The sequence below is a fragment of the Pseudophryne corroboree genome, chromosome 6 (assembly GCF_028390025.1).
Source record: "Pseudophryne corroboree isolate aPseCor3 chromosome 6, aPseCor3.hap2, whole genome shotgun sequence".
In the NCBI taxonomy this organism is placed as follows: domain Eukaryota; kingdom Metazoa; phylum Chordata; class Amphibia; order Anura; family Myobatrachidae; genus Pseudophryne; species Pseudophryne corroboree.
Genome location: NC_086449.1, coordinates 549762052 through 549779106, shown reverse-complemented (window position 1 = coordinate 549779106; position 17055 = coordinate 549762052). Strand labels below are relative to the sequence as shown.

Genomic DNA, 17055 nt, shown 5'->3' with positions numbered 1-17055 from the left:
AAATGTGCTAATTATCAGCCAATCTCTCTATTCAATGTAGACCTAAAGATCTATGCCAAAATCTTAGCACTGCGTCTTGCCCCTTACCTTCCCCACCGTATTCACCCAGAATAGGTGGGCTTTATTCCCGGTCGCCAGGCGTCAGACAACACTAGGAGAGCCATTTACATCATCCACTCTATCCGTAAACAGAAACTCCCCTCTATGATTCTAGCGCTGGATGCCGAGAAGGCATTCGACCGTATTTCATGGTCTCTTGCCTTTCAGGTCCTCCACAGAATGGGTTTTGCTGGTAGATTTCTAGTGGCCCTCCTGATGAGTAGAGGAGTCAGTTCATTGGGAGAGGCCGAGAGAGGAGGTAAGGGAGAGTAGTTTGGAGGCGTGAGAAGCAGATTTTGGACAATCAGTAGCAATATTGAAATCATCCATGATGATGGTGGCGATGTCAAAGGATAGGAAGTAAGGGAGCCAGGCAGAAAAAGCTTCCAGAAATTGTTTGGGATGCCCAGGTGGGCGATAGATAGCTACAACACGCAGAGAGAAAGGAGAGTAAACCCTGATGGAATGTACTTCAAATGATGTAAATGTGAGTGAATGAACCTGTGGTAGAACAGTGTATGTGAACGACTGGGAAAGTAATAGTCCAGCTCCTCCTCCTTTATGGTTACCAGGCCTGGAGGTGTGTGTAAAGTGGAGACCACCATATGACAGTGCTGCAGGGGAGGCTGTGTCTGATTGTGTGAGCCATGTTTCTGTTATAGCCAGCAGATTGAAGTTGTTAGATATGAAGAGGTCATGTATGGATGTTAATTTGTTAAAAACAGAGCGTGCATTCCATAAGGCACATTTTAGTGATCTGGAGGGTGATGGAAGACATGTGATGTTTATGAGGTTAGCTGGATTTCTATGTTGCTGTGAATCAGGTGAATGTGAATGATGCAAGTGGTTGGGTCCTGGATTTGGTGATATTTCACCAGCTATCAGAATCCTCTTCAAACTCATCACCCTCACATACAAGGCCCTCTCTAACTCACTGCTCGCTACATCTCCAACCTCATCTCCCTACATACTCCCCCCTGCCCACTCCGGTCGGCCAATGACCATCGCCTACCCTAGTCACTGCATCCCATGCGCAAATCCAAGGCTTTTTTTTCCCATGCCGCCCCCTTCACTGGAAAGAGCTCCCTCACTCTTAGATTCTCCCTGACCTTGCAAAGCTTCAAACGGGCACTGAAAACCCACTTGTTCATCAAAGCGTACCCTTCAGCATAACCTAGTTTTGAGGCCACTCTCCCAACCCCCTGCCTCATGCCTTGGTCATCTAAGCCTCGCTTATTTTCTACCATCAAGCTTCCTTTTCTTGCTCTCACCTCATGCCACTCTCTGTCTCCCACCACCCCCTAGATTGTGAGCTCCTTGTAGCAGGGCCCTGTTGTTCCCAAAACCCTCTTCTCTCACACTTCAATTACAGCCTACGTAGCGAAGGTCTATATCTTTTCCAGTGGCTGCCGGCCCCAGTAGTATCATGACTACTCATTTGCTTCTCAGCTGTAGTGTGTACTGAGAACTGTGTTGCTAATTGTTACCTGTGCTCTGTTTTAGTTTTTCTGTTTCTGTAACGTTAAGTTCTGTGTACCGTGGATTGTTCCATTGTTCGCCGCATGTATGGAGCTGCGAAAAACTTGTGGCACCCTATAAATAAAATGTAATAATAATAATAATATAATTTTAATCAGCAGAAGCTGCTTGTGCATCTTATTCACATCGTGTTGCGAGTAAGATACATTTTCAGCAAAAAAAAAAAAAAAGGGACGCCTGGAGCTAACGTAGTTTCACCGGACCTGTCAGCTCACTCATGCCAGGCATCTACCGCTGCATGGTGTATTGAAACAAGACATATGAGGACATATCTGTAAGTCTGTAAGCAATAATGGTTTTGCCAGTTTTATAGCAGAATTTGCAGAAATTGTTATCTTGCCTTAAATTACCAAACCTATTGTGTTTGACAAATACTGATCGCCTACCAAATGTATTTAGTTGTATGATGTTGTAATTACTTTGTCTTACAAGGTGAGATATTACTTCCTCTTATGTCTTAGAGGATGCTGGGGACTCCGTAAGGACCATGGGGATAGACGGGCTCCGCAGGAGACATGGGCACTTTAAGAAAGACTTTAGGATTTGGGTGTGCACTGGCTCCTCCCTCTATGCCCCTCCTCCAGACCTCAGTTGGTTACTGTGCCCAGAGGAGACTGGGTGCTTTTCAGAGACTCTCCTGAGTTTCTGACAGAAAGTATTTTGTTAGGTTTTTTATTTTCAGGGAGCCTGCTGGCAACAGACTCCCTGCATCGTGGGACTGAGCGGAGAGAAGCAGACCTACTTCTGTGAGTTGAAAGGCTCTGCTTCTTAGGCTACTGGACACCATTAGCTCCAGAGGGATCGGTACGCAGGTCTCATCCTCGCCGTCCGTCCCGGACCCGCGCCGCCGTCCTCCTCACAGAGCCTGAAGGTAGAAGCCACGTGAGTATGAGAAGTTAGAAGACATCAGAGGCGGCAGAAGACTTCACTGTTCTTCACTGAGGTAACGCACAGCACTGCAGCTGTGCACCATTGCTCCCATTCACCTCACATACTGTGTCACTGTAAGGGTGCAGGGCGCGGGGGGGGCACCCTGGGCAGCAAATAAACCTCTCCTGGCAAAAGATGGGTATATACAGCCGGCCACTGTATAGAACTACGAGCCCCCGCCAAAGTTTTGTATTTTAGAGCGGGACAGAAGCCCGCCGCCGAGGGGGCGGGGCTTCTCCCTCAGCACTCACCAGCGCCATTTTTTCTCCACAGCACCGCTGAGAGGAAGCCCGGACTCTCCCCTGCTTAGATCACGGTGACAAGAGGGTTTTAAAGTAGAGGGGGGGCACAAAATTGGCGAATTGAGTATAAAAGCGCTATCTGGGTAAACATAAATATTGTGTTTTTGTCCTGGGTTATTAAAGCGCTGGGTGTGTGCTGGCATACTCTCTCTCTGTCTCTCCTAAGGGCCTTGTGGGGGAACTGTCCTCAGATAAGAGGGTTCCCTGAGTGTGTGGTGTGTCGGTACGTGTGTGTCGACATGTCTGAGGTAGAAGGCTTTTCGAGGGAGGAGGAGGAGAAAATGAATGTGGTGTCGCCGTCGACGGCGCCGACACCTGACTGGATGGATATGTGGAATGTTTTAAGTGCCAATGTAACTTTATTGCACAAAAGATTGGATAAAGCTGAAGCTAGGGAACAGTCAGGGAGTCAACCCATGCCTGTAACTATGTCGCAGGGACCTTCGGGGTCCCAAAAGCGCCCACTATCCCAAATAGTTGACACGGATTCTGACTCCAGTGTCAAATATGATGCTGCAAAATTACAGCCAAAGGTGGCTAAATGTATTCGATATATGATTATTGCAATCAAAGATGTTTTGCATATCACAGAGGAACCCCCTGTCCCTGACACGCGGGTACACATGTATAAGGGAAAGAAAACTGAGATAAATTTTCCCCCCTCACATGAGCTGAACGAGTTATGTGAAAAAGCTTGGGAATCTCCAGACAAGAAACTGCAGATTCCCAAAAGGATTCTTATGGCGTATCCTTTCCCGCCAACGGACAGGATACGGTGGGAATCATCCCCTAGGGTGGACAAATCTTTGACACGCTTATCCAAAAAGGTAGCGCTGCCTTCCCAAGATACGGCTACCCTCAGAGATCCTGCTGATCGCAAGCAGGAGGTTACCCTGAAGTCCATTTATACACATTCAGGTACCTTACTCAGACTGGCTATTGCGTCAGCATGGGTGTGTAGTGCTGTAGCAGCATGGACAGATACCTTATCAGCGGAAATTGATACCCTGGATAAGGATACCATCCTATTGACCCTAGGACATATAAAAGATGCTGTCTTATATATGAGAGATGCACAAAGAGACATTGATCTATTGGGTTCGAGAATCAACGCTATGTCGATCTCGGCTAGAAGAGTCCTTTGGACCCGACAATGGACAGGTGATGCCGACTCAAAAAGGCATATGGAGGTTTTACCTTACAAGAGTGAGGAATTGTTTGGGGAAGGTCTCTCGGACCTGGTCTCCACTGCTACGGCAGGCAAATCTAATTTTTTACCTTATATTCCCTCACAACCTAAAAAAGCACCGCATTATCAAATGCAGTCCTTTCGATCAAATAGAAACAAGAAAGGCCGTGGATCGTCCTTTCTTGTCAGAGGTAAGGGCAGAGGGAAAAAGCTGCACAACACAGCTAGTTCCCAGGAACAGAAGTCCTCCCCGGCCTCTGCAAAATCCACCGCATGACGCTGGGGCTCCACTAAGGGAGTCTGCCCCAGTGGGGGCACGTCTTTGAATTTTCAGCCACATCTGGGCCCACTCACAGGTGGATCCCTGGACAATAGAAATTGTTTCCCTAGGTTACACACTGGAATTCGAAGAGGTGCCTCCTCGACGGTTTTTCAAATCGGCTCTGCCAACGTCTCCTCAAGAACGGGAGATAGTGTTAAATGCAATTGACAAATTGTTTCTTCAACAGGTGGTGGTCAAGGTTCCCCCGCTACAACAGGGCAGGGGATATTACTCAACCCTGTTTGCGGTCCCGAAACCGGACGGTTCGGTCAGACCCATTTTAAATTTTAAATCCCTGAACCTATACTTGAAAAGGTTCAAATTCAAGATGGAATCGCTCAGGACGGTCATCGCCAGCCTGGAAGGGGGAGATTTTATGGTATCTCTGGACATAAAGGATGCATACCTACATGTTCCCATATATCCACCTCATCAGGCGTACCTGAGATTTGCGGTACAGGATTATCATTACCAATTTCAGACGTTGCCGTTTGGACTTTCCACGGCCCCGAGAATTTTCACCAAGGTAATGGCGGAAATGATGGTGCTCCTGCGCAAGCAAGGTGTCACAATTATCCCGTACTTGGACGATCTCCTCATAAAAGCGAGATCAAGAGAACAATTACTGAACAACGTGTCACTTTCACTGAAGGTGTTACAGCAATATCCCGAAGTCGCAGCTGGTTCCTACGACTCGTCTACCCTTCTTGGGCATGATTCTGGATACGGACCAAAAACGGGTGTATCTGCCGATAGAAAAGGCTCAAGAACTCGTGACTTTGGTCAGGAACCTATTGAAACCAAAACAGGTGTCGGTGCATCACTGCACGCGAGTCCTGGGAAAGATGGTGGCATCTTACGAGGCCATTCCATTCGGCAGGTTCCATGCACGGACCTTCCAATGGGACCTACTGGACAAATGGTCCGGGTCGCATCTACAAATGCATTGGTTGATCACCCTTTCCCCCAGGGCCAGGGTGTCTCTCCTGTGGTGGCTGCAGAGTGCTCACCTTCTAGAGGGCCGCAGATTCAGCATTCAGGACTGGGTCCTGGTGACCACGGACGCAAGCCTCCGAGGTTGGAGTGCAGTCACACAAGGAAGGAACATCCAGGGTCTTTGGTCAAGTCAGGAGAATTGTCTTCACATCAACGTCCTGGAGCTAAGGGCCATATTCAACGCCCTTCGTCAAGCGGAGACTTTGCTTCGTGACTTACCAGTTCTGATCCAGTCAGACAACATCACCGCAGTAGCTCATGTAAGCCGCCAGGGCGGCACAAAGAGCAGAGTGGCAATGGCGGAAGCCACAAAGATTCTACGCTGGGCGGAAAACCATGTAAGCACCCTATCAGCAGTGTTCATTCCGGGAGTGGACAACTGGGAAGCAGACTTCCTCAGCAGGCACGACCTGCATCCGGGAGAGTGGGGACTTCATCAGGAAGTTTTCACACAGATTGCAAGCCAGTGGGGCCTGCCCCAGATAGACATGATGGCGTCCCGCCTAAACAAAAAACTGCAAAGGTATTGCTCCAGGTCAAGAGACCCTCAGGCGGTAGCGGTGGATGCACTAGTGACACCGTGGGTGTTCCACTCAGTATATGTTTTTCCTCCTCTTCGTCTCATCCCAAAGGTGTTGAGAATAATAAGAAAAGGAGGAGTTCGGACAATTCTCATTGTTCCAGATTGGCCACGAAGGGCCTGGTACCCGGAATTGCAGGAGATGCTCACAGAGGATCCGTGGCCTCTTCCTCCAAGACAGGACCTGTTGCAACAGGGGCCCTGTCTGTTCCAAGACTTACCGCGGCTGTGTTTGACGGCATGGCGGTTGAACGCCGGATCCTAGCGGAAAAGGGCATTCCGGATGAGGTCATTCCTACTCTGATAAAGGCTAGGAAGGATGTAACAGCTAAACATTATCACCGTATATGGCGTAAATATGTTTCTTGGTGTGAGGCCAGGAATGCTCCTACGGAAGAATTCCATCTGTGCCGTTTCCTTCACTTTCTACAAACTGGAGTGAATTTGGGCCTAAAATTAGGCTCCATTAAGGTTCAGATTTCGGCATTATCCATTTTCTTTCAAAAAGAATTGGCTTCACTTCCAGAAATACAAACTTTTGTAAAGGGAGTGCTTCATATTCAGCCTCCTTTTGTACCTCCGGTGGCGCCTTGGGACCTTAACGTGGTTTTGAGTTTCCTTAAGTCGCACTGGTTTGAACCACTTCAGACAGTAGAGTTAAAATATCTCACTTGGAAGGTGGTCGTGTTGTTGGCCTTTGCTTCGGCTAGGCGAGTGTCAGAATTGGCGGCTTTGTCTCACAAAAGCCCCTATCTAGTTTTCCATATGGATAGGGCGGAATTGCGGACCCGTCCTCAATTCTTGCCTAAGGTGGTGTCATCCTTTCATATGAACCAACCTATTGTGGTGCCAGTGGCTACACGAGACTTGGAGGATTCCGAGTATCTGGATGTAGTCAGGGCTTTGAAAATTTACCTGGCCAGGACGGCCAAAGTCAGAAAAACTGAAGCGCTGTTTATCCTGTATGCAGCAAACAAGGTTGGCGCTCCTGCTTCAAAGCAGACTATTGCTCGCTGGATCTGTACCACGATTCAGCAGGCGCATACGACGGCTAGATTGCCGTTACCTAAATCAGTCAAGGCCCATTCCACTAGGAAAGTGGGCTCTTCTTGGGCGGCTGCCCGAGGGGTCTCTGCACTACAGCTGTGCCGAGCGGCTACTTGGTCAGGGGCAAACACGTTTGCGAAATTCTACAAATTTGATACCCTGGCTGAGGAGGACCTCCTGTTTGCTCAATCGGTGCTGCAGAGTCATCCGCACTCTCCTGCCCGTTTGGGAGCTTTTGTATAATCCCCATGGTCCTTACGGAGTCCCCAGCATCCTCTAGGACGTAAGAGAAAATAAGATTTTAAACCTACCGGTAAATCTTTTTCTCGTAGTCCGTAGAGGATGCTGGGCGCCTGTCCCAAGTGCGGACTACTTCTGCAAGACTTGTATATAGTTTTGCTTACTGTACATAAGGGTTATGTTATGGTTGCTTTCAGTTTCCGACTGAAGCTATGTTGAATTTCATACTGTTAACTGGTTAGTTTATCACAAGTTATATGGTGTGATTGGTGTGGGCTGGTATGAATCTTGCCCTTGGTTTAACAAAAATCCTTTCCTTGTACTGTCCGTCTCCTCTGGGCACAGTTTCTCTAACTGAGGTCTGGAGGAGGGGCATAGAGGGAGGAGCCAGTGCACACCCAAATCCTAAAGTCTTTCTTAAAGTGCCCATGTCTCCTGCGGAGCCCGTCTGTCCCCATGGTCCTTACAGAGTCCCCAGCATCCTCCACGGACTACGAGAAAAAGATTTACCGGTAGGTTTAAAATCTTATTTTTGCCTATGTGATTATACTTATTTAGATATGATTCTTTAGAACTTCCGGCTCCATTGCCTGGGTGTGTTATCCTCTGTTGCCTTGCTAAAGTATTCACACACACCCCCCCCCCCCTTGGCTTTTTACCTATTTTGTTACATTACAACCTGTCATTTCTGCTGCGGGGTACACTGGGCTCCACAAGGAATGGACAATGGGGTGTAGAGTAGGATCTTGATCCGAGGCACCAACAGGCTCAAAGCTTTAACTGTTCCCAGAATGCATAGCGCCGCCTCCTATATCACCCCGCCTCCCTGCACAGGATCTCAGTTTTGTAGTTGGTGCTGCAGTAGCAGGCACTTAACAGAGGGGCTGCTCCAGGCAGCCATAAGAAGAGCTTTTTTTCTGAGGAAAAAAGTGAAGACTTCAAGGACAGCAGCAGTGTTACATGTCAGTGGACATTCACGGCTGCAGCTCCGGCTCTCCCCAGCGGCGCTGTACACTCCCGAGCCCTGGTTGCTGGGTAACTACAGCAGGAGGCTCCGGTTTTCTTCTTTTCAGGCACACACGACGGGGGCTCTCCGGGATCGCGTGGCCGCGCTTCGGGAGGTGGGGGACCCGGTCTTTATCGCGATCCAGCGCGGTCAGTGGGAGGCGGGCCCCGCACGCTGGCGGTGGACACTGTGGCAGTACAGGCGATCCCACTAGATCACCAGGGCATGGGACAGGTCAGGTTTTCTCTATAAAACCGTTTTATTAGAGCCCGCAGTACCCGGTGGTTTTGCCAGCAGGGGGATAGAGCTTTGACCTGAAGCCCCTCCCCCAGCCCCAGGGTGCCATTTTCTGCAAATGTTCCCGCCCTGGAGCTGCATATCTGTCTCTCCCTCACTCCCTGGCAGTGTCTGCGGCGCCATTATTCCTCAGCTCACTGTTCCTGGGAATGCTTGGGCAAATCTTCCTATGTAAAGCCGCCTGGTTGTCCGTGCTGTGACTTTACAAGACACTTAAGTTTTCTACCTTCCTTTTTTAGTCAGTGTTAGTTAAGAAAGAGTGCGCTTAGTCAGGGTTTCCTAGTACAATTACCCTGTGATATACATCCAGTTCTTACTGTGTACTATTATATCTATTGTTATATAGCTGTGTAAGCTAGTCCAGTGCAGTATTATTGTTAGTAATAACCTCTGCATTGTACAAACTGTGACTATCTGTGTGTGCATTTGATAGCGGAGTGGTGTCCATTTCGTGTCTTTTACTCAACCTGCTATCCCTATATTCTATAACCTGAGGGGGCTTGGTGCGTCAGGTTTTATCTAATATAGGATTTTCACAAAGATATACTGTATTACGTATTTTTCTCTGTGATTTAGTCACCATATCTCTCCTTTATCTCTGCTGGTGCTGACTACACTGCGCAGGGGTTTGGGCTAGAGGTATTGTGCTGCTGACAAATTGTACTGTGTTACCTGATACTGCAAGTTATATCATGTCTTCTTCTGAGGGTAACGGTTCTGGGGCTGAACGCACTGCCGGTGTTGCTGAAGCCGCAGATACCTATGAGGAGAAATATAGCAGCTTTGGGCTCTGATTCTGGGGGCTCCTTGCCCCCCAGTGGGACGGTGGCAACGGGGGCAAATAATGACCCGCCGTGGGCCGCTTTTTCCACGCTTCTGCATACGCTAGTTCATAAACTAACACCCCCTATGGGACCCCCAATGCCGGTGCAACCGTTTGTGGTCCCTGCAGCTAACCCGCCGTGGGCGGACGATTTATCTGCTCAAATAAAGAAGTTGAACAAGTCCCTGACTACTAAAAAGTCTGACCGTCGCTCGCCTACGTCCAAGGGGTCCTCTAAACGAGCGCTTGTCTCCTCACAATCCACTGCTGTCACTGACACCTCGTCGGATGAAGACGGCACTTACACTGACCCCACAGGTTCTGACTCAGATACGGCTGATGGGAAGGGTGGTTCACATGTGGATGTTCCTGATCTTTTGGAGGCTATTAAGTCAATTTTACAGATTACGGATGATCTCGAGCCATCCGTTCCTCTGAAGAAACCAGATAGGTTCAAGCGTCAGAAGGTGATTAAACAAGTTTTACCTCACTCTGACCACCTAATTAATATACGTCAGGAACCCTAGGAAAACCCGGGTACGAAGTTTGTGCCTCAAAAGAAGATGCTGGCTCGCTATCCCCTCGCGCCGGAGCTGTCTAAGAATTGGGAAACGCCTCCTCCAGTGGACTCACATGTGGCTAGGATGGTGGTTTCCTCAGCTCTACCGGTCACCACCGTCACGTCTCTAAAAGAGCCTACGGATAAACGTGTGGAGGGTTGTCTGAAAGCGATTTACACCCTCACGGGTGCTGCACAAAGGCCCACTTTTGCAGCTACTTGGGCTGCAGAGGCCATTGAAGCATGGGCTTTGGAGTTAGATGCTGAAATCTCCTCTGACCATGCTAGACAATGCTTGTCTTATATTGTCAGAGCTTCTCGTTATATTAAAGAGGCGGCTTCTGATGCCGGTATCCTGGCAGCCAAGGCCTCTACTACGTCAGTCCTGGCTTGCCTGATATTGTGGCTGAGATCCTGGTCTGTGGATCTGGACTCTAGAAAAACCCTGGAGGTACTCCCTTTTAAGGGAGATATTCTGTTTGGGGAGGATTTAAATAAGATTGTGGCTGACTTGGCTACTGCCAAAACTGCCTGTCTGCCAAGTACTGCTCCTTCTGTGTCAAAGGCTAAAGGTACTTCCTTTCGCCCCTTTCGTTCTTCAGGTAAAGCAAAAGGTCAGGCGTACAGCAGCAGGCCCACACTTCCAAACCTGGTAAGCCTAAACCCAAAAGAGCCTGGGTGGCCCGTCAGCCAGCTTCCAAGACAGACAAGCATGATGGGGCGGGCCTCCCTCTGGGGGATCCCAGGGTGGGGGGCCGGCTTCTAGGGTATACCCAGGAATGGTTGAAGACCACTTCAGATGCCTGGGTTTGGGAAGTCGTCACTCGAGGTTACGCCATAGCCTTCAAAAACCGACCCCCTCATCGATTTTGCCAGACAGATGTCCCGTTGGACAAGACAAAGGAAAACACTCTACATTCGGTGGTACAGACCCTCCTGGATACAGGAGTCGTAGTACAGGTGCCTCTTGCGCAGAGGTGCCGGGGGTACTATTCTCCGCTGTTTCTAGTCCCGAAACCGAATGGGTCCTCCCAGCCCATTCTCAACCTCAAGGAATTGAGCAGGTTTGTGAAGGTTTCCAAGTTCCGGATGGAAACCCTTCTCTCTAAAGTTCTGGCCTTGGAACCTGGGGACTTCATGGTCTCCCTGGATATGCAGGATGCTTGCCTGCATATTCCTATAGCAGTGTCTCATTAGCAATACCTGAGATTTGCGATTGGCAACTGCCATTACCAGTTTCGGGCGTTACCTTTTGGTTTAACAACGGCTCCGCGAGTCTTTACAAAAGTCATGGCGGTGATGACGGTGGTACTCCGCCGTCAAGGGGTCAGAATACTGCCGTATTTGTACGACTTGTTAATCCTGGCAAATTCCCCAGAACTTCTCCTGCGTCATCTAGATGTGACGATCCGGTTTCTGAAGCCCACGGGTGGCTCATCAACTGGAAGAAGTCATCCCTGATCCCTGCTCAGAGCATGGTGCAACTGGGAGCACTTTTGGACACTCACAACCAGCGGTTGTTCCTTTCTCAGGAGAAAGTCCTGAAACTTCAGGACAGGATTCGTTGCTTCCTATCTCGTCCGCAAGTGTCGGTACATTCAGCGATGCAAGTGCTGGGCCTCATGGTGTCAGCATTCGACATGGTGGAGTACGCTCAATTTCACTCTCGCCCTCTCCAGAGGCTGATTCTAGCCAAATGGGACGGCCTGCCTCACCGGATCAGGTCTCAAATAATCTCATTGACTCCGGAGGTCCGTCTGTCACTGCTCTGGTGGCTCCGGGACCAACAACTGTGCAGGGGCCGTCCGTTCTGGATATCCGACTGGGTCCTGTTGACGACAGATGCCAGTCTAAGAGGTTATGGCGCGGTGCTGGAGCAACACTCCCTTCAGGGGCGGTGGACCAAGGAGGAGTCCCTCCTCTCGATCAATATTCTGGAGTTGCAGGCGGTCTTCAATGCCTTGAACCTAGCCCAGCATTTAATTCAGAACCGTCCTGTTCAAGTATAGTCGGACAATGCCACCACAGTGGCTTACATAAATCATCAAGGCGGCACTCGAAGCCGCCTAGCAATGAAGGAAGTCTCACGGATTCTACAGTGGGCAGAACGCCATCTACCAGCCATATCGGCAATATTCATTCCGGGAGTCCTGAATTGGGAAGCGGACTTTCTCAGTCGTCAGGACGTGCATGCCGGCAAGTGGGGCCTCCATCCAGAAGTGTTTCAACTCCTAGTGGAAAGGTGGGGTCTTCCAGACGTAGATCTGATGGCGTCTCGACACAATCACAAGGTTCCGGTCTTCGGAGCAAGGACAAGGGATCCTAAAGCAGCATTCGTGGATGCGCTGGCGGTACCGTGGAGGTTTCGGCTGCCGTACGTGTTCCCTCCGGTGTCACTCCTGCCCAGGGTAATTCGGAAGTTCAAGCAAGAAAAAGGAATTCTGCTTCTCATAGCTCCAGCGTGGCCCAGACGGCACTGGTTCTCAGACCTGCAAGGCCTATCGTCAGAGCGTCCAATTCTACTTCCACAACGCCCAGACCTCCTCGTTCAGGGCCCCTGTGTCTACCAGGACCAAGCCCGGCTGTCTTTGACGACGTGGCTCTTGAAGCTTCCGTCTTAAGGGCTAAAGGGTTTTCTGAGGCGGTCATTCAAACTATGTTGCGAGCCCGGAAACCAGCTTCGGCTCGGATTTACTATAGGTTCTGGCATTCTTACTTTGTTTGGTGCGCATCTAACGATTATGACGCTTCCAAGTTTAGTATAGCCAAGTTGTTGGCTTTTCTTCAGCAGGGCCTGGACTTAGGCCTGCGTCTGCTCTCCCTCAAGGTTCAAATATCTGCCTTGTCGGTGTGATTTCAGAGAAAAATTGCGACCTTACCTGATGTGCATACCCAGTGGCATAACTAGAAGTTTTTCCCCCATAATTGGCACCATGAAAGGGACAAATATGTGCGCGCCGCCAAAAAGGGTGTGTGGCTTCGTTGGAATGGGCGTGGCTTTGCATAAAGGGGCGTGGTATTGCAGGAAAAGACTTCCTTATACCCCAGTTTTGCAACCTGCACGCCCAGACGTTAGCCACCACTGGAAAGAAAAATAATCCTGATTCATGCCCCTTACATTATTTGTCATTTTTCCTCATTATAGTAATGCCCAGTATACATTATGCCACATACTGCAATGGCCCTTAGACATTATTCCACGCACAATAATGCACATGACACAATATGCACACACCATAATGCCCCCGACACATTATGCCACACACCGTAATGCCTGTGACACATTATGCCACACACCGTAATGCCTGTGACACATTATGCCACACACCGTAATGCCTGTGACACATGACGACAGGAATTGCAAAGCCCGTTATACATTATGCTACACACTGCAATGCCCCTGATACATTATAGCACATACAATGTCTGTGATACATTATGCCACACACCGTAATGCCTGTGACACATTATGCCACACACCGTAATGCCTGTGACACATGACGACAGGAATCGCAATGCCCGTTATACATTATGCTACACACTGCAATGCCCCTGATAGATTATAGCACATACAATGCCTGTGACACATTATGACACACACTGCAATGACCCTGAGACATTATACCACATACCACAATGCCCGTGATATAGTATACAACACACAGTAATGCCCGACACATTATGACACATACCGCAATGTCCGTGATACATTATGCCACACACTGCAATGACCCTGAGACATTATACCACATATCACAATGCCCGTGATATAGTATACCATACACCATAATAACTGTGACACATACCGCAATGCCCGTTATACATTATGCCACACTGCAATGCCCCTGAGACATTATACCACATACCACAATGCACGTGATATAGTATGCCACACACCGTAATGCCTGTGACACATTATGACACACACCGCAATGTCCGTGATACATTATGCCACACACCGTAATGCCCATTACACATTAAGTCCTACAGTAAGGCTTCTAATTACTTTTAAATTACCTGCTCGTTGCCAGGGGTTTCATGCTCTTGGTTCCATGCACGGTGCCAGGGGTTTTCATGCTCAGGGTGTCATGCTCGTTGCCAGGTGTTTCATGCACTGGGTGTCATGCTCGTTGCCAGAAGTTTCATGCACTGGGTGTCATGCTCGTTGCTAGGGGGTAGTGCTTGTTGCTAGGGCTGTGCTCCCAGTGCCATATATGTCCCCAGTGCCACATATTCCCCCACGGTGCCAGGTACTCACATGCCCCCAGTGCCAAATATAGCCCCCCCACCCCTCCCCCAGTGCCACATATGCCCCCAGTGCCAGATATTCCCCCACAGTGCCAGGTGCTCACGTGCCCCCAGTGCCAAATATAGCCCCCCCATGTGCCAGGTACACATGCAGTGCCATATATCCCCCTCAGTACCCCCCCCAGTGCCATATATGCCCCCACACTTCCCCCCCAGTGCCATATATACCCCCTCAGTGCCCCCCCAGTGCCATATATGCCCCCTCAGTGCCCCCTGTGCCATACATGCCCCCTCAGTGCCATATATGCCCCCTCAGTGCCCCTGTGCCATATATGCCCCCTCAGTGCCATATATGCCCCCTCAGTGCCCCCTGTGCCATACATGCCCCCTGTGCCATATATGCCCTCAGTGCCATATATGCCCCCTCAGTGTCCCCTGTGCCATACATGCCCCCTCAGTGCCATATATGCCCCCTGTGCCATACATGCCCCCTCAGTGCCATATATGCCCCCTGTGCCATATATGCCCCCTGTGCCATACATGCCCCCTCAGTGCCCCCCCCCCCCCCCCCCCGCTGCTGTGAAGGAGGGACAAGGAGGGCACAGCACGCGCCTCATGTCCCTCCTGCATCTCCGTCTCTCTGTCTGGTCTAATAAAGGAAGTGCCGGTTCGTGAGCCAATCAGAGTTCACGAACGGCACTTCTATTATTAGACCAGACGGACGGAGACGCAGGATGGACACTGGAGAGGCGCGCGCGGCGCGCTGTGCCCTCCGTGTCCCGTTACAGCAGGGAGGGAGAGGAGACAGCAGATTGACATGCGGACGCTCGTCCGCATGTCAATCTGCTCTAAATCAGTGGCGGCGCCCCCGCAGCCCCTCGCCCCCAAGCCACCGCGAGGGCTGCGGGGGCAGTAGTTACGCCACTGTGCATACCTTTACTCAGGGCGTGTTGCGTATCCAACCTCCCTATGTCCCGCCTGTGGCTCCTTGGGGCTTGTCGGTGGTTTTGGAGGCGTTACAAGAGTCTCCGTTTGAACCTCTTAGTTCAGCTGACCTTATGTGGCTTTCCCTTAAGGTGGTGTTTCTGCTGGCTATTGCTTCAGCTAGAAGAGTGTCGGATTTGGGTGCCTTGTCCTGTAGTTCCCCATATCTGATATTTCACCGTGACCGGGCGGTTCTTAGAACTCGTCCCGGCTATCTACCTAAGGTGGTTTCTTCGTTCCACCTTAATCAGGAGATTGTAGTTCCGGCACTTGTTTTTCCTGATCTGTCTCCCAAAGAGTGGTCTTTGGATGTGGTATGGGCTCTCCGTATGTATGTGAAGAGAACTGCTCCTATTAGGAAATCTGATTCTCTTTTTGTTGTGTTTGGGTTTCACAAACGTGGCTGGCCTGCTCACAAGCAAACTCTGGCCAGATGGATTAGAATGGTGATTGCACATGCTTATGTGAAGGCTGGTCTCTCTGCTACTGATCACATTAAGGCCCATTCTACTCGGTCTGTTGGACCTTCTTGGGCGGCCCAACGTGGTGCGACCCTTGAACAATTGTGCAAGGCGGCTACGTGGTCTTCTGTGAACACGTTCATAAGGTTCTATGCCTTCGATACTGCCGCTTCACAGGATGCTTCCTTTGGACGCCGGGTTCTTGTGCCCGCTACAGTGCGTCCCCTCCCATAAGGAACTGCTTTAGGACATCCCTATTGTCTATTCCTTGTGGAGCCCAGTGTACCCCGCAGCAGAAAACGAGTTTTATAGTAAGAACTTACCCTTGTTAAAACTCTTTCTGCGAGGTACACTGGGCTCCACAAGGCGCCCACCCTGACGCACTTAGCTTCTTTGGGTTGGTATGGCATTAGCCGCTGACACGTCTCCTGTCGTGAGAATGCGGTGTTGTGGCTACTAACCGTTGTCGTCTCTTTTCCTGCTACTGCATTGGACTGGTTAACTAAAAACTGAGATCCTGTGCAGGGAGGCGGGGTGATATAGGAGGTGGCGCTATGCATTCTGGGAACAGTCAAAGCTTTGAGCCTGTTGGTGCCTCGGATCAAGATCCTACTCTACACCCCATTGTCCATTCCTTGTGGAGCCCAGTGTACCTCGCAGAAAGAGTTTACCATAAAACTCTTTTTTTATTTTTAATCTAAATTTTATGTGATGGATCTGCACAGAATAGTCTAAATTGGTGAAGTGAAATGAGAAAAAAGTATATAAAAAATAATTTTTATAAATAAAAAATTTAAAATTGGCATGTGTATATGTATTCACCCTCTTTGCTATGAAGCCCCTCAAAAGTTCTGGTGCAAACAATTTCCTACAGGAGTCACATAATTAGTGAGATGAAGTCCACCTGTGTGCAATCTAAGTGTCACGTGATCTGTCAGGATAAACACAGCTTTTCTGAAATGCCCCAGAGGCTGCAACACCACTAAGCAAGAGGCATCATACCATGAAGACCAAGGAGCTCTCCAAACAAGTCAGGGACAAAGTTGTTGAGAAGTACAAGTCAGGGTTCGGTTATAAAAAAAATATCCAAATCTTTGATGATCCCCAAAGGCACCATCAAATCCATCATCTTCAAATGGAAATAACATGGTACTACAACAAACCTGCCAAGACAAGGCCAGCCACCAAAACTCACAGACCGGGCAAGGAAGACATTAATCAGAGAGGCAGCACAGAGACCAAAGGTAGCCCCGAATGAGCTGCAGAGTTCCACAGCAGAGACTGGTGTATCTGCGCATTTGACCACAATAAGCCATACACTCCATAGAGCTGGGCTTTATGGAAGAGTGGTCAGAAAAAAAGCCATTACTTGTGTTAAAAATAACAATGCACGTTTTGAGTTTGCCAAAAGGCATGTGGACGACTCCCCAAAT

The 17055-nt window shown here is 49.5% G+C and overlaps 1 protein-coding gene across 8 annotated transcripts in view; it reads left to right on the top strand.

The window, feature by feature from the left end:
• Positions 1-17055, top strand: part of METTL25 (methyltransferase like 25) — a 467640-nt gene that overhangs the window by 392238 nt on the left and 58347 nt on the right. The window lies entirely within an intron of this gene.